The 23,182-nt window shown below is 44.2% G+C and overlaps 1 long non-coding RNA gene across 1 annotated transcript in view; it reads left to right on the top strand.

Annotated features, from left to right (window-relative positions):
* The window catches only part of LOC144827057 (uncharacterized), a 35,526-nt gene extending 13,506 nt beyond the window's left edge, over positions 1 to 22,020 (top strand). The window contains exons 2-3 of the long non-coding RNA XR_013610003.1: positions 21,175 to 21,403; positions 21,885 to 22,020. This is a non-coding gene — a long non-coding RNA (uncharacterized LOC144827057). The remainder of the gene's footprint in view (positions 1 to 21,174; positions 21,404 to 21,884) is intronic.
* The last annotated feature ends 1,162 nt before the right edge of the window (positions 22,021 to 23,182 follow it).

Raw genomic sequence — 23,182 nt, forward strand, 5'->3', positions numbered from 1 at the left:
AGAACAGCCTACCCCACCTCGCTCCTAGAAGAAAGAAAAAAAGAAAGTCTACAGATAGTTAAATCGATACTAAAAGAAGCACGTAGTTATTCCCCAGGACCCGACAGTAATCTATCACACTTAAAACATTACACAACCCAGCAACCTGATTCAAACTGGGCAAACATCCGGCGGACAATAATTACAGAAGATAAAAAGCGACAAAGGGCATCAGGCCAGACAGGTCTGTCAAGCAAACTGGAAGACATAGAAACATCTAACTACTTAAAATTATTCGATCTGATCTTACTCCAAGAAACCTGAGAAGAGAAAGAGATATCCCTGCAAGGATATACAACTCAAATCCACCCAGCAATTAGAGGTTCTCCCTATGGTCGCAGCTCAGGAGGCTTGGCGTTACTCGCCTCAATACTAACAATAGGAACAATGGAATAAATCAATGTAAAAATCACTCCCCCTAGTGCCATACAGGCAATAGTAATAACAATTGAAAACAAACAGGTGGCTCAACCACTATATATAATAAACGCATATATAAATCCGAAGCACTGACTAAAAGGGGCAAGAGAACTTGTAAGCGAATTGACAAGACTCATGGAAGAAAAGGAAATGGAGAACTTACTTCTGGCAGGCGACTTCAACCTTTACCTTTTTGGAAAGAAATCAGAAGAAGAAATAGTACAGGAACTGAACATTGCATGGGGAATACCAAACCAATCCCCAGCCTCTCCAAACAAGCAAACAAGATGCTCAAACCAACTACTGAAAGATCTGGATCTGGAGCAGTTAAACCTGAGAGTACTAAATTGTCGATTCAAAGAGGACACACCACCAGCACTAAAAAAAAATCTCCTAACTACTTCTTCTCACCTTGACTTCACCCTTGCAACACTGCCATTGTTTGAAATAATAAGCGCATTCACGGTTGTAGAAAAGGGCGATAGTGACCACCTGCCACTAGAAGTTATACTGGGCATCACTAGTGGGAACAACATGGAAGCAAGGAAAAGCATCGGGACAGAGTACACCTCCAACTTTAGATGGATAAGGTGTAAGAACAACAAAGCAGAAGAGTTAGCACTCAACGCAAAAACAATCTTCCACCAGATAACAAGCTTAACAAAGAATCCTTAGAGGCTTAAAGGCTTGGGAAGAATTCATAATGGAACTTGGAACAACTTATGCCACAGAGCAAAAAACTCACAAAGCAAAGACATATTCGGTAAGGTAAATACACCAGTGATAAAAAAAAAAACTAAAATGTAAAATAAACTAGATCCTAAGGCAGCTCCGCAAACAATCGGATAATGAAGTCCTGCAAAAAGAGTTGTGAACTCTAAAGGCTCAACAAAAGAAGAAGATCTGGGTAAGGAAAAGGCAAATGAACGACGATCTCTGGGTGAAAATCGTGTACGACTCGAAACAGAAAAACAGTGCTAGATTCTGGAAAACAATCCATAGCCTCCAACGGCCAGGTCACAAAGGAATTAACTCACACATATCTGAATCTGACTGGGCACACTATTTATCAAACCACTTTATTGACAAAAAACCAGAAGGGGAACCACCCAGAGGAAAATCTCGGACAATCAAGATGCATCCAAGCACTAATAAAAAAGGAATACATAATCTTGAAGTATATGACGACCCCATCAAGACCGAGCTCCCGCGCAAGTTGCAAATCTGGAGGAGGAAGTAACAACAAACTCCAAACTAATCTCAAACAGGAATGAAAAAAATTACGCAGCAACAGCGGTTAGGATCAAGCCACAAATATCAAAAGAGAAACTAGAAGGTGCTCCGTGCCCGGATGGAATCCCGCCAATAATGTACAAGCAAGACGCTGACTTCTGGAGCGATGTACTGGCACCAGTCAGGAAATTAGGGAAACAGCGATATGTCCATCATCCTGGAGAGGATCAATAATAAGTCTGATCTACAAACAGGGCGTAAGGAGCAACCCAAGTAACTATCGACTTATTGCCCTAATAGACATAGAGGCAAAGTACTATGCGGGACACCTTTAGGAGGAATTAACATCCTGGGCAACATTAAAACACATGATACCAGCAAACCAAAACGGATTCAGCAGAGGCCAGGGCACAATAACTAACATCATGGCGCTAACTCTTCTTATGGACGCTGCAAAGACAGCCAAGAGCTCACTATTTCTATGTTTCATAGATTGCAGCGCTGCGTTTGACCAGGTAGATCGCAGCAAACTCTGGCAGAAGCTGGAAAAATGGGGAATTCTCAGGCCGCTTCTAAAACAGCTGAAACTACTACATACCAACAATTGGGTTAAGATCAAACTGGGATCAGGAATGCACCTTTTCAAGGCAAATTAATACCACCAAAGGTCTAAAACAAGGATGCGTTCTAGCACCCATGCTGTTTAAACTATTCCTCCCAGATCTTCCTGGAGAATTGGACAAAACCAAATCGCATGCCCAGTAGCTGGGAGACATCTCGCTATCAAATCTCCTCTATGCAGATGACCTGGTCTTAATTAGTCGGTCCCCTATTTGACTACAACATCTCCTGGACACCACCAACAAATTCTCAACAAATAATGCATTAATGATTAACTTAAATAAATCAAAAGTTATGTCAGTGTATTACAATAAAACAAAGAAATTAGCATTGTTCCTGGATGGACAGAGGCTAGACCACATAGCCACGTACAAATACCTAGGTGTTCTTTTTGACAGCAGACGTTCGTTTAAACCCCAACTAGAGCCCATCCGTCAGATGGGCACAACATTCTACCTCTCAATGAAGCCCCTGAAGAAATTTCTCCCCGACCGGTCACTGGATCCCCTTCTCATTGCTCACATACGGCAGTGAACCCATGCAAGGGAAAGACGCCACGGCTCTAGACAAAACAATCAGCAGAGCATATAGGGCAATCTTCCATCTGCTGAACTATGCCCCCCTGCTCCGCCTTCAATTTGGTCTCCAGAGACAAACGGTGGAGAGAAGAGGTGCCTACATAAAAAGCTGGCGCAAAATCAGAGGCGCTGAGCAAGGATCCTTAAATGCCCAGCTCTGGACTGAACTGTCTATTCAAGAGAACTCACCCGCCAGGAAGTACTTACAAGAATCAATGGAGTATCTGTGTTTAACAACCCTCTGGGAGTCATCCACAGACAACAAAGGCTTCAAAAAGGTGGTAACAAAAGTAACCAAAATGATATCATCCATAGAAGACAAAGAAACCCTGGCCAAGAGGGCTCATGGATGGACACCACTGAAAGCTTACAAAGCTCTTAAACCGCAGAAATGCCTGAAAAAGGGCCCCGCGCAGACGACAAAAAACACATTTTTAAATCTAAGCTTCGTCATCCTCCCAATACTAACCCACTTGCCACCTTGGAAAAGGAGAGCAGACTAACACCTTTGCCATCTTTGCAGATCAAGGAAAGAGGGCCTAATAAATATAATCTGCATCTGCCCAAACCTGATGGAAATAAGGCGCTCCTTACTCCGAGTATTATGGAAACAAAAGGGCTTAACAAGTTGAAGGCACGCTGTGATTCTGTGCTTTAATCATGAAGAAATCCAGCTAAATTGCAGACTAACAAAGTATTTCAATACTGTGGCTAGAAGACTCAAGAGTTAGCCATATGGATTACCTGAAATACAGCAAGCAACAGCATTTCAATCCAATAAAGGAACAGCCCGCTAAGACACTCGCCAAGTCACAACTATGCTTTGGTATACTGAGGCACATTCACTTTACAAACTCAGAAAAGGACTATACTGAAATGTAATAGAGATTTTTTATGATTTTAAAGCGTGTAAAATACCTTTCTCCTCTTATTTTTATAACATAAATGTAAAACAAGGTTTAATGACATTTTAATGATGAACGTATTTAATATTGTGAGTTTTAATTAACTGTACAATAAAGCTACTGCTACTACTACTCCTTCTCACTAATAGTACTAATGGCAAAATAAATTCTGCTCCTCCTATTATATTTAAGGACCATGCACTAGAATAAGTCATTGAATATGTAATATGTTGAGTTATTTGTATGCCAATACATACCTATTTGTTTTATTACTTGTTCTCTTGCCCTTCACAAGCCCCAGTCCTTCCTCCTATTCATGTATGTTCGCGTGAGTCCTGGGTACTGTCAATTATAGAATGTTGAGGAGGGTTAATTGGTGCTTGGGGAATAAAGATTTAATTATGTGAAAAACTGATTCTGAATGAAGACGTTCCACCATACCGTTACCTCCTCCTCATTACAGAGGCAACCATAAGGACTCCAGTAGGTAGGAAGCCATAGGTTTTAGTCCAGCCACCAGAACATACTTTGCTTGTCAGAAATGCCCATGTGTAGCGGTGTACAAAGTCAATAGGAAGTCTAATGAAGAGCTGCAGTAACGTGTATGCTAGTTCAATATGAAAAATTCCATACACAATTCCTGGCAAAATAAAAAGCCAAATGGTGTTAACATCATTCCAAGATCATTTTGTATTTGTTTTGGTTATTCTAAGAATAATTGTTTTGGTTTCTGTCAAATCTGCATCTGTTGCCATTGAAACTTCAATGATATAGATGGCTGTTATGAGCCATATTGAATACATGTACATATCCTAAGTTAATTCTTAGTTCAAGTGTTACAATTTGATTCTATGGGTGAACACAAGAATGCACAAGGGAAGTACCTAACCAGCACATCTTATAAGAACCAAGGCGAAAAGGCTTGCATCGCCTACTTTGTTGGAATGTCATGTTACAAGAGTGTTCGTTGTGGTAATTGCCTTCTCTCTCCTCAGTCTATTTTTAAGAGATAATCATTGGCACATTTTGCTATTTGTGTGGGGCTAAAACCTATTGAACCATTATGTGCAGAAATGGTATTTCACATTAATATTTCTACATTAACAGTTGAAGACAGATGCAATCTCAGAAAAAAAGTGAATCCACTGCCGGATTAGTTCTCTAGTCAGTGTGGATAGTAAAAGTTATCTGAGTAGCCATAAAACACCCTACATCAATCCTACTGAAGCCAAAGAGAGTATGCACAACAATGATTCTGGGCAGATTCATAAAGGTAAACTCACACTTTTGTGTACGTTTACCACACTTTTGATATTCCCAAACTACAAGTTAATAGTACGTTTAAGACTACGGAAACGTTGTTGTCTGGGCAGGGGGATAACTCTGCACATAAAAAGAGAGGACAGTTTTAAAAGTAATAAATGCCAATGTTTTATAGTCCCCCTCAACACTGGTCAGTCCCATCGACAACTTTTCAAGCTCTCAGAGGAGCTGTTTTATGGTCTTCCAGGCCGTTTATTTTCTGTTGGTTTCCCTGATATTAAAACAAACATTACCTACAAAAAACTCAAATGCATGCATTCTTCCACACCTTGCAAAACAATTATACAGTGTATCTGTACAAGTTAAAAACTGCCCAATTTTCAAATTGGACACATTTTTATCTTTCTTATTCACTAATGGGGGACATTTTTATTTTGTTGCTAGGGGGTATATTCAGTCCCAGTCTGACCCCATCTGTGATGCATCTAATTTCTGGGATTTCAATCATGGACATGTCGGTCTTCAAACTTTTTTTACCATTAATTGGGTTAATGGGAACTTTTGTCACCCACTGACTCCATCTCCAGGATGGTGCAGAGACAGACTATAGAGTAAAAAATATCGAATTGCCCAAATATTGTGGCAAAAATATTATGAGTCAGGAATATTGACAGACAAATTCTCGTGGGCAATAATATCGATTTTAGATAAGTAATATTGACTTAAAAAGATTTACTATCGTTTGCAAAAATATAGTTGGTAAAAATATCAATATTTATTAATGTTATGTATTTTACTTATAATTTTATATTTGTGTGATGTTTGTTTTTTTGTATAACAATTGTATGTGTTTTTATTATGTGTTAAAAATTTTATAGGTATTTCCATAGCGGGTTGTGGGTTTATAGGGGAATAGGGTGGGAAGTAGTTCAATTAAATACAAATTAATTATGATGTTATAGTGTTAATTGTGTAAATCAATGTATTATCAATTATTCAATAATTAGTTATTAACTAATTTAAATTAATTATTTAGTAATTAATGATGGTAATTGTGTAATTAATTTTAGGTGTGTGATGTGGTGTTTACAGCTGTAAATGGAGGAAAGGGTGAAAAGTATTTTTTTATTGATGACTTATTATATATAATAATTATTTAAATTATTTAATTAGTAAATAATTATGATAAGTGTGTAATTCATTTAAGGTGTGTGATGTGGATAATATAGTGTTAAAGAATGTCTACTGAATTAATGTTTATTATCTTTATTTATTAATAATATCTTTTTTAATTCATTATTAATTATATTAATTATGGAAATACATTTAAATAAAAATGTTGGTGTCTTTTTTTATTGGTGGTGTTATAGGGTAGGAAACAAAAATACATTTATGTTTTAAATAATTTGTTTTTTGTTAATATTTGCTCCTGTTTACTTAAATATTGTTAATAAATGTATTTATTAATTTATTTTCTATAATATGTGTACCTTTTTGTTATATGTACTGAACATTATAATATGTGTTCTTTTAATATGTCTAATATATTGAATCATACACTTTTTAAATATTGTTTATTTATTTTTAAGAGTATTTATTTTTTTCAATTGTTTAAATGTTATTAGTAAATGTCCCTCTGCTATCCTACTGTTGCAATGATTGGGTGGAGGATAGTAATTGTTAACCCTCTGCTATCCATCACTTTCCCTATTCTTGCACTCACTGGAGTGGGAATTGTATTTTTTACCCCTCCTGCACTCTTTGGAGTGGGAATAGTAATGTTTACCCCTTCGTTATCCAACACTTGCCCTACTGTTTAACTCTTGGTAGTGGTAATAGTAGTAGTATTAACTTCATTCGGTTAAAAGCAACCATCAAAGTATGCAAAAGACGAATAAAAACAAAGCATCTACATTCAATATACAAGGGGAATAATACATAAAGCTAATTCTCAAAAAGGGACCTATACACATAGAAGTACATCCCCACAGGAACCTTTAAAATTACATTCACAAGATGTATTTAAAACACTTCTTATGTTTTGATAACATTCCTCCAGTCAATAGAATATAATACAACTCATAAGGAGAATGTGCAAAATACAGCAAGTGCTAAGGTGTAAGCTAATTCAAAAAATATGTTGTTTAAAAAATGGCAATACAGTTACAAATGCTGTTCTCAAATTTGCCTTGGGACTGGGGAACACATACATAAAATGACCGTGCATAGTGCAAATAGACAGGAAAGCAGCAATACATTGAAGAGAACATCACTCTATAGAGCACAGCAGTCAAAGGTGTTTAAAACTCTTTGTCTTTTAAACCACACTGCTTGCAACAATGTACTTACAGCAAGAACTATTACTGGCGACATGTCACTTTTAAAATCCTAATGGCTTCCAGGTGGCTACGGGTAGCCATGTCGAGGCAGGCTGGAGCTAGCAGTTTGCAACATGTGAGATGATACTCCCTGCAGAAGAACAATACATGTTTCTCAACTTCAGTATCCCAGCTACATAGAGGGCAAATTCTGAGATCTTGGTTAGTGCGCCATCTGCTTGTAAAGGACCTCAAGGTAGGGATTCCATATCAGAACCGTATATACAGGTTCCTGGTTGAGGATGGGAATATTAGTTCTAAAAAGTTCTTCAAACCTTGTAATATTCTTGGAGACTAGGAATGCGTTAATTACAGGCCCACTTTGGCTATTCATTGCATAACGGTTGTTAATGTAAGCCCAGTATTTAATTTTAAGGCAATTTTTTTAGATGTTTTTAGGGTCGTCCCACAAGTTCTGCATCCCAAGTTTAAAGCACCAATTTGATACAGACTTTACCGATGGGATGCCCCTAGCACCTTCAAAGTTCAAAAGCTCTACCAGTGAATCTTCAAGTTGAAGTGTAGACCAGAGTCGGATCCAATATAGTAGGATTTTTAAAATAGCCAAGTCAGCAACCCTTTTTATCGCAACATACAAATAAATGGGGGTTAGTTGTGAGCTCAATGGTAAACCTAGAAGCCTTCTAATAAAATTATTCTCAGCAATCATCAATGCCTGTACATTTCCACAGTCCCAGTTCTCCACTACATAAAGAGCGGCTCCCTGCACCGTTGCTCGGTATGTTTCTACAGCAGGGGAAATTATGCGTGACGTAGTTTGATTATAGAACCTTCAAATAGCATTAGATCTGTGTTCAATCTTTTGTGTAGATTCATCCAATTGACTAGTCCAGCTTAGGTTATCCATGAGTCTGACACCTAAGTAATCAAAGTTGTGTACTCGCTGAAGAGCCTCACCATCTACATGGATACTGGGACTTCCCTTCTTTATATTCCCATTTACTTGGTTTTGTTTATATTTAATTCTAAACCTCTTAAATTTCAAAAATGTAAAATGTAAAAATGTTCTAAAACATCCACAACATCATGCACTGGGAATATAGGGTGGGTGCTAAAACCCAGGCGGACTCCTCTCTCAATTGGAATTCAATCTGTTAGCTCGCCGTTGGGGCACCAGCGAACTTATGCATAGTTATTCACATGCAGTTTATTTGTTATGCGTACTGCGTTAACTGGGACCCCATACTTGCCACGGCTTGCCAGAGAGCAGAGCGTGGTATGAGATTGAAGGCTGCTCTGAGGTCGATAAAAGAAACATATTATTTTTGTTTCTGAAGTAAAACATATTTGTAATATAAAATCATACACCTAAATATCTGGGTTGTTGTTCTGATTCTTAATCTAAAACATGCCTGGAGTGGGGATAAAATGATATTAATATTAACCCAATCAAGAAGTCCCACTAAAATCTGTTTTGAGAAAACGTTTGGGCATTATCAATGAGGCTGATAGGCCTATAATTTGTTGGCTCCCCTGCATCACCTTTTTCGTGTATTGCTATCATTTCTGCCCCAAACCAGGAATCTGGTACCTTTCCCCCAGCTGCTATGGCATTTGACAACATGTTTGCATATATGGACCATATCGAGGGTTTGGATTTGTACAAATCGCTGGACCTTTTGTACGGTCGGAGGCCTTTGCAGATTTCAGCGAGCCAATTGCTCCAGCTGTTTCTACCAGACTAATGACAATGGGAGTGATGGAATTCAGTATGAATGGTTAATTAGAAGAGCTGGTGACATTAAAAGCCTGTGAGTCGCTGAAGTGGATGTTTGTCCCTCCTGTGAAGATAGGGTCGAGGGTGTGTCCATCTCTGTGGGTGGGGTGGTGATGCAGGGAGCTCCTGTGTGCGATGGCGAGTCCTCCTCCTTATTGGTGGCGGGGGGGTCATTTCTTTGGATCTTGTATCCATCTGGAATGGAGGTGGAGATTTCGGGGCAGACGTGGCGTTGGTCCCCGTTTTCGTGAAGAAGGCGATGTCTGGCGAGAGGGTGTCGAGCAGGTCCCAGGTCTCCGTGGCATGTCTGTGGAGGGAGCACACATTGAGGAGAAGGCTCATCAGGGTGTCGGTTATGCGGGCTTCTGTTGTTGGGTCAGCAGTTCTGGGGGGGGCTGTTGATGGCGAAGGATTGTCGGGGGGAGAACTGGCCGTGGGTGATGTCCAGCATCGATCTGTGGCAGTTGTTGTTTCTTCCAGGTTTGAGTGCACGGAGGTCGGCGGAGTTGTGGCGGTAAAAGGTCGTAGATCCAGGGTTCCTAGCACTGGCTGCGTTTAGTTCGTGCACAGGCACATACAGGCTTCCCTTTGGCCTACCTTTGGCATGGCTGCACAGCGTTCGCCATTAAGTAGGGGAGGGGGAGGGAAGTGCAGCTGGGAGTTGGGGAGAGGGTACCGGCAGGGGGTAGGGGCCGCGGGGGCAGCAGCGGCAGGAAGGACACAGGTGCATAAATGGGCACAAGAGAGACAGAAGAACAGAAAAGGCACAAGGTAAAACAGGGGCACAGAAGAAAAAAGTGCAAAGTGGCACAAAGATAGACACGGCACTGAAGAAAAAAGAGCAAAGTAGCACAAAGACAGACAGAGATTAGGCGCAGGCAGGAGCCTGCGGGTGGAGGAGGGCCTCAACACCTACCTGGGCAGCAGCACCCAGCGCACAGTGCCAGAGCAGTAGTAGTTGATAGCAGAGCTCAGGGGTGAACAGTTCTCTGACCAGGAGTTCAGGGGTCCTGTAATTCTGATCAATGGGACAAGCCTATGACAGGATCAATAAAATATGTTTTTCACTAAAAAAGGTTACCCATGGTGATTGGGATTCTATATGGAGGCTTTACTTTTTATAGTATCTATTTGCTGTGAATTGCCTTACTCACTCACTCCTCTTGTTAGTTCTTTACTATGTTCCTGCCTCTCATTTGTCTACCTTATAACTTGTTATTATGTCTCTCCCCTCCATACCTGTATCATTTTCCAGCACTCAATCCCCTCTTATCTCGAGGACAGGAAAATTCCATGTCAACATATGCATGGATGGAGAATCGTTTTAAGATTTGATTGCATCAGGTTAGTTAATGATGGCCATTTAACACATCTGCCTGCTGCTCAATTCTTCAGAAAAATGGCAAAGATCGGCTGAATCAAGATTTTCAACTTTGGACACAAGATATATGTGGAAGGAGCTCGGATAACACAAGTCACTATTCCACATCACTAGTTATTTGTTTTCAGGCACCAATATGTACTCTTTCTTATATAGGTATGCACAGGTATGAATGTAGACAAACGAGATTGCGACTGCACCTGAGATGTAGAACATCCATCTGTGCATGCTAAGGTACGGGGTCTGATGCAAACACCCAGAGATCTTCTGATATATAATCACTTTGCTTCTGTAGAGGGGCAAGGAAGTTGGTCCACCCTTTCTAATTACATGACACCTCCTTTCATGAATTATGGATTACTTTCTATGCTGACTGTATTTGTGTTAGGCATCCTTTTACTTGTTGTTGCATGTATTCTGCATACTAGAGCACTATAGTTAAAATAAATATTTTAAACTTTTCTCGTGCCTCTGTCAGATTCTGGGCTAATGGTTACTATGGTGATAGGATAGGCGGTCCCTGCCTCCTACGCTTCTAGGGTCGCAAGTATAGTTCTATGATCTTGCAGAATCCCTGGAACACTGTTGCTTAGCACCAACAAAGGCAACTTTGCACCGTGGTGAAAGGATGCCGGCTTTGCAGACAAAATTTATTTTGTGCAGGAAAGGACACCTTCCTGCAAAATAACAATCCTCTGAGGCATTTTCATCTTTTTTTTTGTGCTGCAGGATGAAAACTTCGCTGACTTGAGAATGGCATTATCAGACCACGTGAACATGATTCTCTTACCAAAGTGGACCCTAGGATTCCGGTTTTCTAGCTTTTGCCTAAATTGCATAAAGATCCGGTTTCACTACCAGGAGGGCTGATTGTGTCCAGTTGTGATGAGGTTGTGGAACCAATCGTCAAAAACGTGGACACTTTCTTAAAACCTGTTGTATAAAATGTTACATCTTATTTAGGAAACACTATGGTTTTTATTCAGAAAATTGAAGCTCTTGAATTTGATTTGGATACCCAGAGATTAGTGAGTTTTGATGTTACTTTTTTAAATACCAAAATTCCTGCAAATTAACCTCTCCCATGCTCATGACGAGGTCAGCTCGTCATGAGCCACGGTGGTCGTGAGCTCATGACGAGCTCAGCTTGTCATACCAGCCAGAACGCTCGCACGAGGGGCTAATTCCCCCACTGTGCTGAACGTTCCATGAAAACTGGTGTGGCCGTGACAAGCTCAGCTCGTCATGAGCACACGGCCACTGTGGCTCATGACGAGCTGAGTCCGTCATGAGCACCAGGGCGCTGTGTGCACCCCCTGCCCCCCAGCACAGCTGGGGAATTAGCCCCGCAGGCTAGGGGTTAAGGGACTCCAAGCTATTCAATCATTTTTGGATGAAAGACCAAGGCCACATCATGCACCAACAAGCTTCATTTTCAACTTGGCCCAGTTTGCCTTGAGTAACAATTAGTTCAAGTTTGGTGAAGAATTTTTTGTCCAAATCAAAGGGACAACAATGGGCTGTCCCTTTCCTCTAGAGCTGGCCGTGCTGTTCACAGCAAAATTTGAGGAACAATTTATTTATGAAAATAATCCCTTTGTACATCATATTTTGTAATAGTTCTGTTTCATTGACACAAATGTTCGTCTTTGGAACAGGCAAAATGACTCTTTGACATGGTTTACTCTATGGTTGCATGATAGATCAGCTGATATTAAGTTCAGTGCATCAAATAGTGAATCATCAATCACATGTTTGGATGTCGAGGTATCTGGCAGAAGTGGACGGTTAAAAACACATTGTTTTCCAAACCTACTGATAGGAATAATGCTTTGCACTATACTAGCAATCATTCACACAGTTTATGATCTAATTTACCCTAAGGCCAATTTTTCTGACGCAATTATTCTGAAAAAAGTGAATAGGTTTCGAATGCAGAAGCTTTTGTGGATAAACTTAAAGAACATAGCATGAAACGTGCATGCTGGACAAAAAGATAAAATCTATGTTGGAACACATGGTTTGTGTGACCACATTTTGCTCAAAAACTAATCAGTTCAAAAAGATCATTCGGCAGAACTGGCATTTGATTGAAAAAGTGGATAATTCATTTGAGCAACCACTATATTTATACATCTGTGGGACAGTCACAGAACAGACTGCGCACTATTTGGAATTTACCACATGTGTTTGTAGTCATCAAACAATAGAATGTAGACTATTTGAGCATAAAAATCTCAAATGGGTACATAAATCATTCTCAAATTGCATAGCGAATAATGTTGTGCATGCAGTAAGTTGCCCCTGTGAGAAAGTATATATTGGTAAAACCAATCAGAATATTCACCAAAGGATTATCCAACACAATCGCACCTTCAGTGCAAAGTGGTGGCTGCCCCTTTGTGATTGGTTAGGCACGTTTCATACTGAAGCAGATTGGAGATGGACCGACTTGGCAACAATCAAACCGGATCCCCATGTCGGGGCTATTGATGCAAAACTGAACTGTAAGGAGGCTTACCTTATTTTATTCTTTAAAACTGTGGCGAACAAACTCAATGATATGGCGGAAATGAACAATTTACCAACTAAGTACGCTATGCATCTTATCATGGTCAGGAGTAAACAGTCTTTCTGCTGTATGTGACCGGCTTCTACATTGTATCTAATTTTCTCTAGAGATGATTGGATTGGACTGAGGCAAAGTCGTTCACCTCAGTAAGGTTGTTTTCTTTCCTTCCGCTTCCCCTGCTTGGGTTGAGAACCAGAGTGCTCACCCCCCCCTACCTGGGTGCCGCTCCCTGCCGCCGAGCCGCCCCAGTCCCCCTTCCCGCCACTGACCTCCATCTACCCCGCCCCCCTCCTGTCCATTGGCCGCCCCGCTCCCGCCACCCAGCTGACCCGCCCTCCCGGCTCCTTCTTAAGGGGACCGAGCGCAGGGACAAGGAGTGACCGCTGAGCCTGATTCAGGCGAGGTCACCCCCACTCTGCTGCTCCTGCCCGCTGCTGCTGCCTCGCTGCCGCCTCGTGGGACTTCCCCCCCTGCTGCCTCGCTGCTGACCCCAGTGCCGCCTCTGTGTTCCCCCCGTGTCAGCCTTTGACACCTGTGCCGCCTCTGTGTCTCTCCCTGTGTCCGCCTGTCGTGTGTCCAGCCCTAGCCTCCTGTGCCACCCTACCCTGTGTAGCCTGGTCGTTGCCTCTACCTGCCTGCCGCCACTACCCCCTGCTCCCCCCCCTACCTGGGTGCCGCTCCCTGCCGCCGAGCCGCCCCAGTCCCCCTTCCCGCCACTGACCTCCATCTACCCCGCCCCCCTCCTGTCCCTGTCCAAAAGTCTTGGGGTCACTATTGACGCTGAGCTCTCTCTCGGGTCGCAGGTGGGGACGGTGGTTTCCTCCTGCATGTTCCAGCTACGCAGGATTAGGAAGGTGGCCTACCTCCTCACTCCCGATGCCTTGCTACAAGTCATCATGGCCCTTGTTCTCTCCCGCCTGGATTTTTCAAATTCCATCTATTATGGTTTGCCCAAATGTTCCATCAACAGGCTGCAAATCATTCAAAACCAGGCGGCGAGACTGGCCCTCGGGATTCCGAAGTGGCAGTCCGCCAAATCCCTCCTTGTCAAACTACATTGGCTCCCGGTCAGCTTAAGGGCCGCCTTTAAGGTTGGCTGTCTTATCTTTAAGTCTCTCTCTGGTTCTTGCCCCGCTTTTCTGAAATCCCTTATCCGACCCTACTGTCCTTCACGTAACCTTAGATCACTTCACTTACATCTTTTGGTGGTCCCCTCCTTTAAACTCTGTAGATCTGGGGGTCGAAGATTCGCCTTCCTCGGCCCCAAACTCTGGAACTCTCTCCCTCTCCCAGTTAGGACCTCCGGCACTCTCATCCAATTTCGCAAATCACTAAAAACCTGGCTCTTCCCACAATCCTGCTAAATTCCCTCTGTTTCCTCAGCACCCTTTCAGCGCCATGATACCTCCGGTGACAGTGCGCTATACAAAATCCCCTTAACATAACATAACATAACATTGGCCGCCCCGCTACCCAGCTGACCCGCCCTCCCGGCTCCTTCTTAAGGGGACCGAGCGCAGGGACAAGGAGTGACCGCTGAGCCTGATTCAGGCGAGGTCACCCCCACTCCGCTGCTCCTGCCCGCTGCTGCTGCCTCGCTGCCGCCTCGTGGGACTTCCCCCCCCTGCTGCCTCGCTGCTGACCCCAGTGCCGCCTCTGTGTTCCCCCCATGTCAGCCTTTGACACCTGTGCCGCCTCTGTGTCTCTCCCTGTGTCCGCCTGTCGTGTGTCCAGCCCTAGCCTCCTGTGCCACACTACCCTGTGTTGCCTGGTCGTTGCCTCTACCTGCCTGCCGCCACTACCCCCTGCTCCCCCCCTCTGCTCACCCCCCTACCTGGGTGCCGCTCCCTGCCGCCGAGCCGCCCCAGTCCCCCTTCCCGCCACTGACCTCCATCTACCCCGCCCCCCTCCTGTCCATTGGCCGCCCCGCTCCCGCCACCCAGCTGACCCGCCCTCCCGGCTCCTTCTTATGACGCCCCCAGAGCGACCGCGCAGCGGACGCGCGCAGCGGGAGCACCGATTGAGCGCCGAAGGTGCGCCAAAGGTAAGCCCGTCTGCGCCCGTCCGTGCCTGGCCCGCGCCCAGCGCCAGGACCCCTGGCCCCCACCGACGGAAGCCGACCCGACGGACCTACAACGCCACCGAACTCAACGCACTCAACACCGGCCGACCCCCGGGCTGCTACCGAGCCACACCGAGACGCACCCACGGACCCTTCAGCTCCCATTCCTGCAAGTTCACCTGCAACCGGACCCATGCCACACCAGCACCCACCAAGCCGAACTCCAGCAGCACCCACCTGAAGTGCATCCTGCTCAACACCCGCTCCGTCCACAGACACGCCGTCGAGCTCTGGAACCTGCCCGACAACACAGCCCCAGACGTCGCCTTCCTCACGGAAACCTGGATGAACGCCTCCTCAGCGCCCGACATCGCCATCGCCACCCCGGACGGCTACAAGATCATCCGGAGGGACCGCGTCAACCAGACAGGAGGAGGCATCGCCATCATCCACAGGAACACCATCCGCATCACGACCGACACCGACGATACCCTCGCACCCGCCGAACACCTGCACTTCCAGATCCACGCCAACCCCAAGACCACCCTCAGAGACACCCTCATCTACAGACCCCCGGGACCACGCACACAATTCAGCGAAGACATCGCCGACTTCATCAGCCCGCACGCCCTCCTCTCCGCCGACTACATCCTCCTCGGGGACCTCAACTTCCACCTGGAGAACAACAACGACCGCAACACCACCACCCTGCTGGACAACCTCGCCAACCTCGGACTCGAGCAACTGGTGACCACCCCCACCCACTACGCCGGACACACACTCGACCCGGTCTTCTCTTCCAGCAAGGACATCGCCTTCAGCCACGCCACGGGACTCCACTGGACGGATCACAGATGCGTCCACTTCAGCTTCAGAAGGACCACGTTCCACCATCACCAGCAACAGGTTCCCCGCAGAAGCTGGAACAAGATCACCGCAGACCAGCTCGCTACTTCCCTGAGCATGAACCCTCCCACCAGCACAACGAACCCCAGCCAAGCGGCCACCAACCTCACGAAATGGATCAGCAACTGCGCAGACGACCTCGCCCCTCTGAAGACCCCGCCGAGCCGACCCGGCAGCAAGAAAGCACCATGGTTTAACAACGAACTCAAGAGCTCCAAGAAGAACTGCAGAGCACTCGAGAAAACCTGGCGCAGAGACCCAACACCGGACAACATGACCGCCCTCAAGCTCGCCACCCGAAAACACCACCAACTGATCCACACCACCAAGAAAACCGCATTCAAGGAACGACTGGACAACAACGCACACAACAGCAAGGAACTCTTCAACATCGTGAAAGAGCTCTCCAACCCCAACGCCGGAAACAACGACATCACCCCTTCGCATGACCTCTGCAATTCCCTCGCCTCCTACTTCCACAACAAGATCGCGGACATACACAACAGCTTCAGCACTCAACCGACGCACGCCACGACCGAACCACCGCCCCCCACAACCACCCTCCGCGCCTGGACCCCGATCAGCACAGAAGACACCGTCCACACGATGAACTCCATCCACTCCGGTTCTCCGACAGACCCCTGCCCTCATCACGTCTTCAACAAGGCCGACGCTGTCATCGCACCCCACCTGCGGGACATCATCAACACCTCCTTCGACACCGCCACCTTCCCGGAGAGCTGGAAGCACGCCGAACTCAGCGCCCTACTTAAGAAGCCATCAGCTGACCCCCACCGACCTCAAGAACTACCGCCCCATCTCGCTGCTCCCGTTTCCGGCTAAAGTCATCGAGAAGACCGTCAACATGCAACTGACCGCCTTCCTCGAGACGAACGGCTCCCTCGACCTCTCGCAGTCTGGCTTCCGGGCCAACCACAGCACCGAGACCGCCCTGATCGCAGCTACCGATGACATCCGAGCCCTGCTCGACAACGGAGAAACAGCGGCCCTCATCCTCCTGGACCTATCCGCGGCCTTCGACACTGTCTGCCACCGTACCCTAGTACAGCGCTTCAGCAACGTCGGAATCCAGGATAAGGCACTGGAGTGGATCATCTCCTTCCTCGCCAGAAGGACACAGAGAGTCCACCTCCCCCCGTTCAGATCGGAGGCCAGCGATGTCATCTGCGGCGTCCCTCAAGGCTCCTCGCTCAGCCCAACACTCTTCAACGTCTACATGAGCCCCCTCGCAGCCATCGCACGCCAGCACAACCTCAACATCATCTCCTACGTCGACGACACCCAGCTGATCCTCTCCCTCACCAACGACCCCGACACCGCCAGAGCCAACCTACACGAAGGGATGACAGACGTTGCCAAGTGGATGATGAACAGTCGCCTGAAACTGAACTCGGACAAGACGGAAGTCCTCATCCTGGGATCTTCACCCTCCGCCTGGGACGACTCCTGGTGGCCCCCCGCCCTGGGCAGAGCACCCAAACCCACAGACCACGCACGCAAATGGGCTTCATCCTGGACTCCTCCCTCTCCATGACCAGGCAAGTCAACGCCGTCTCCTCGTCGTGCTTCAACATCCTGCGCATGCTACGTAAGATCTTCCGATGGATCCCCACCGAGACCAGGAAGACGGTCACCCAGTCCCTCGTCACCAGCCGTCTGGACTACGGCAACTCCCTCTACGCCGGAACCACCGCCAAACTCCAGAAGGGACTCCAGCGGATCCAGAACACCTCAGCACGACTCATCCTGGACATCCCCCGCCGCAGCCACATCTCCGGACACCTGAGAGACCTGCACTGGCTCCCGGTCAACAAGAGAATTACCTTCCGGCTCCTCACCCACGCACACAAAGCCCTACACAACCAAGGCCCAGGATACCTCAACAGCCGCCTCAACTTCTACGTTCCCAAACGCCAGCTTCGATCGACCAACCACGCCCTCGCCGCCGTCCCCCGCATCCGAAGAGCCACCACTGGAGGAAGATCCTTCTCCCACCTGGCCGCCAAGACTTGGAACTCCCTTCCGACCCACCTCCGACTGACCCAGGACCACCTCGCCTTCAGGAAGCAGCTCAAGACCTGGCTGTTCGAGCAGTAGCGGACCCCCTCCCCCCAGCGCCTTGAGACCCTCCGGGTGAGTAGTGCGCTATATAAATGCTTTGATTGATTGATTAATGTTTTTCATGTTAAGTAATATTTTATGTATGTATTTATGTGAGTTGATGTCTGCATCCACTGTTGTGTATTTTTCTGTTGGAGGGAGGGTTAAAAATATTGCTAATTGAATGTATATGTTTTTCTATGGGTGCCAAAATATAATATAAAAATGAAGGTGTCGGTGAGATGATGTCTAAAGCGTTCTTACCAATTAAGTGCCTGTGCCGAGCACCGGAAACCACTGGCTCTCATTAAGCACCGGACTGACGTAAGGATACCCTGCATGACCTTATATGATGGCCATTGTTAATTTTCATGTGGTGTGCACAGTCTGATGCATGACAGGGTACCTAAACAATACATTTATTTAGGTAAAAAATAAATCGAAGGGGGAATTTGTTTTTTGTATTCTATGCAGTGGAGAGTGTCGACAATTCTGGCATCCACCACTTTGTCAACATATTCCATGCAGTTTGCTGTGGACAAGAGATATGAGCTTCCAATGGAAATTATTGGTTGGGAAACAGCTTAGTATGTATATTTGTTAATTTATTGGCAATGAAGGAACAGTTGAATTTCTTGCATTGCCTTTAACGATAAAGCATAAACATGTGTACTGCAATTTCTAGAATACTGTGGGTGACTTGCAAAGCTGAGTAGCACTAATGGCGAAGAGTGGGCAGTGAACTACCTCAATGCACTAGTGAAGTGTGGAAACTGGACAATGCCATTGTGTGTACAAACATGAGCAACCAAAACTTTGCTGTCAGTCTACCTCACGCCTTCTGGCTGGCTGGAGTGGAGCTGTCCCTGATATGGGGAGAATGAAAAGATTATTTTTTGAATTATTTAATATACATCGACGTACTAGGTAGTTTGTCTTCTGAGCAGAAGAAGAGGATGTTGTTACAATCTCTGGACTCACAGAGATTGAAGATGTACAATCCAATGGCTGAGGTAACTACTGTGGGTGGTGTTGATGTTTTCAATTCTTCTTAATTAGATCGTTATCTTGTACTCAAAGTCTGTATTGGCATTACCAGATACATTTTGTAAATTCAGCACCTTGCATGACTACTTCGTTAGTGAACAAGCGGTCATGTGCGCACACAATCCTGTTTTACAGGAACTCCCATAGTTAAATTGTTGACATGGTGTGGAATATGGTGCAAAATTAGCACAGGACTGACATGATGCAGGCTGTTGTGGAGTGAACCTCCCAGGTTTCAAGAATATATTATTGCTTGTGTGTTTTTTGTTTAAATCTGATTCCTGAACATTTTCATTTATTCACAAGTTCGGTGTTGTCAACATCCATACAACACTAAAATCAACATGCAGGATTTAGGCAAGTAAATACAACAGAGTGTTTGATGGTATGTTAATCAGCGCCTTCCACAGAACACGTGGCCATATTGTATATTCTGCAAACAGTGCATGGCTAGGAAGCCTATGTCTTACCAATCTCATGCTATATTCTGCTAGCGTTGTGCATGGTCTTAGTATTATTTGATGCGAGGGTTAAACTCCAGGTCAGATTATGCCATTTTAGTAGATCTGGCTCTGGGTGAAAACCTATGAGGGTTTGCATTGCAGTTGCCCTGTTCTGCCCCCTTTGCATACATAATGAGGGTTGTTCGCATTCTCTGATTCAAAGCCACTTTGCTTTACACCTGTATCACCTTTTCAGTACAAATCATATTTTGAGGCAGAAAACTGATCATCACTACAGTTCTGTGTTGCTTTGCATCCAAAACGCCAAATCTTGTTGCAAGTTCACTGATGCTGAATAATAGTAAATCTGGGCAAGATTGATCTCTAGAATAGGACATATACTTTGTATGCCAAGGAAATGTTATTCACACCAATAAAAAAAACACAAGAAAACTGTGCACTAGGGAAATCTGGCAAATTAAATAAACTGAGATTGTAAAAGTGACAGGACTGCTAGAGAGCATTGGAGCCAGTTCAACATGTTACCTCCCTTATTGAGAAGTGATGCCTTCCGTCCATGTCCAACAGGAGGTGGAAGAGCAGTGATGGCATGGATGGGGTTACATATATATATTCATATATATAACTTAAACAAACAGGCCGAGCGACAGCGCTTTACGTTTAAAAGATTTGGCAAGAGGGTGGAACAGATCATTTGAGCATAGCACGTGGGCACAGGTCAAAAGACAAATAATTTTCAAGAGAGGCAATGAGGACATTGCAGCACAATGATCTGAATAAGGTAAGAAATTAAGTAGACGAAGTAGGTAAGTAGAATTTAACTTGATGACATTGATAGGAGTCCAAAGCCAGAATTTTCAAGACTTTATGTTGCCGCAAAGTCAGACAAAGTGAAGAAAAGTGGCACACAGACTTGATAAACTTTTTACTATCCAGCAGAAACCCCCACTGGATGGTTGCCCTGAAAGCACTGATAACGCTTTGTGTTGCTGTAATGTATTTTGGGATATAGGCGGCATTCTTTGGATGGTACTTTGTCATTCCAATGCTGCCACCAATGGATTTTGATGCAAAGCCAGATCTACAAATATTGTGAGTTAGTAGGAGAAATACATATTTCTCCTAAGATTTCTACCATTCTGTTTGAGCTGCACTATACAGCACACATAAGATATGTGAAATGTATTCAAGTTTGCCTAGGCATAGGATTCTGTTCTGGAACGGTATACTTCCTATACTAAACATATGCTAGATTACATGCACTCACCTTTGCACATCAGAGGAGAGCAGTAATAGTAAAAGTGACAACGATGAGTAAAAATGAAATACATCAGGGGAGAAGGCACATTCAACAGACCGATAGCGTCACTTACTAACTCAGGCCATTGAACAGAGACAGTGAAACAATGTTTATCTTCATAAAAACCTTTTGTTTTTATTTTACAGGATTTTTGAATGCCCGTAAGACGTGCTCGACTAGCTGTTCGCAATCCACAGTCCCTGGTGTTGTGACTTTGTGTTGCAATACAAACCTTTGTAACAGGGTCCCCGACTCTGGTCGCAGGAAGATGAAGAACAAAACAGACGGGCTTGTCGCACCGCGTCCACTTGTAACAGAGCGTAAGCCGTAAGGAGGACACCTCTTCTCTTCTCTTTTAGGGGCCTTTTCACAAAGGTAAATCACCTGTAAATCTATCCCTGCACCTTGACACTGAGTTCAATTCACAGTGCAAGTGGTAAATCTAGTTTTAGGAAATGCATGGGTACAGATTTATGACTAGTTTCATTCACAAAACTTTACAAAAGAATGCCCTCAATGCTGCAATAGTCACAGGTTTTTGGGGAAATCTTTTAGAAATGTTTTTTGGGCAATACAGAGGCAAATGTTCGTCATGGTAAGAGCCTTATTAGCTTGAAGGTTGCACTCGTGGGTTGGTTTCATTATAAGGTGTTTTCAGATCTTTAAATTTCCAAAACTGATATGTTTTTGTGGGCTTTTTGTAGGTGGATAATATACATGGGTCAGCAGCTGTATAACTGAGTAGTGAACACATAGTATTAAGTATCACTGAGACACTGTGAGTGTGGGTTTGGGGTGAAATATGTCATTTAACTCTCATTCTGACTGCATTTTTGTTCTAATTTTCTGGTTTCAGTTAAGCCCTGAAGAAGAGATTTTGTTCTCGAAATGCATTGGGTGTATTACATCATGGATAAAATTGCGGATTATTACAATGCAAATTTTTACAAGTTGGAATCATTGTGTGGCTAATAAAACACAGAAGATCAGAATATCATGTTTCGTCTTCATGAACTGGTTTAAACTTGGATTAGAAATGGATGAATATGTTTAAAAAAAAAAATAATTACTGGAAGAATACTGCACCTTGAGATTGATGATCCATAATATGGGTCATCTACTTTGTTTCATGTTTCCGCATGTTTTGGATAGAAGCACGCACCTAGGGTTGCAAGCAAGACATTTTTGCCTTAGGGCATTATGTAAAAATGGTTAAACATGAAGTTAACGGGGTGTGCATTCTATCATTTACCGTTTCATTATGCCTTTTGCAAATGGCACAGGCTTTCATTTTTTTAAATGTTTTTCTTCCACCGGGATCCTCCTTCCCTAACCAGTTTTGGGGTGTTGCCTTTCGCTTCCCACCCAGGAAAGATAATTAGCCTGATTCCCCTGGGTAAATTAAAGTGTAAGTTTACTACTTTTTGGTAATCGCAAAGGTATATATAAGTAGTAACTTTACTGCTAGTAACTTTACTACTATTTACTCTTAGTAAAGCTGCTATTAGTAACGGATGTATGACGTTACAATTCATACTTTTACAACGCATGCCATTACAACGAATTTTTTACAACGCAAAAACTTTTACAACGCATGTATTTACAACGCATGTTTTTACAACGCAGGTACCTTTACAACGCATACCATTACAACGTAAGTATTGGTAAGTATATATTATTTTTTTTTATTTAAAATAATTGAAAATAATATATTTTAATTTAATTTAATTTAATTTAATTTTTTTAATTTAATTTAATTTAATTTTTTTAATTTAATTTTATTTTATTTTTACCTTATACCCCTGTATCCCAAAAACCCAAAACTGACCCTGAACCCTAAAAATACCCCTTTACCCAAAAACCCAAAACTGACCCTGAACCCTAAAAATACCCCTGTACCCCAAAAACCCCAAAGTGACCCTGAACCCTAAAAATACCCCTTTACCCAAAAACCCCAAACTGACCCTGAACCCTAAAAATACCCCTTTACCCAAAAACTGAAAACTGACCCTGAACCCTAAAAATACCCCTTTACCCAAAAACTGAAAACTGACCCTGAACCCTAAAAATACCCCTTTACCCAAAAACTGAAAACTGACCCTGTAACCCTAAAAATACCCCTTTACCCAAAAACTGAAAACTGACCCTGAACCC

Source organism: Lissotriton helveticus, chromosome 4_1, assembly GCF_964261635.1.
Source record: "Lissotriton helveticus chromosome 4_1, aLisHel1.1, whole genome shotgun sequence".
Lineage (NCBI taxonomy): Eukaryota > Metazoa > Chordata > Amphibia > Caudata > Salamandridae > Lissotriton > Lissotriton helveticus.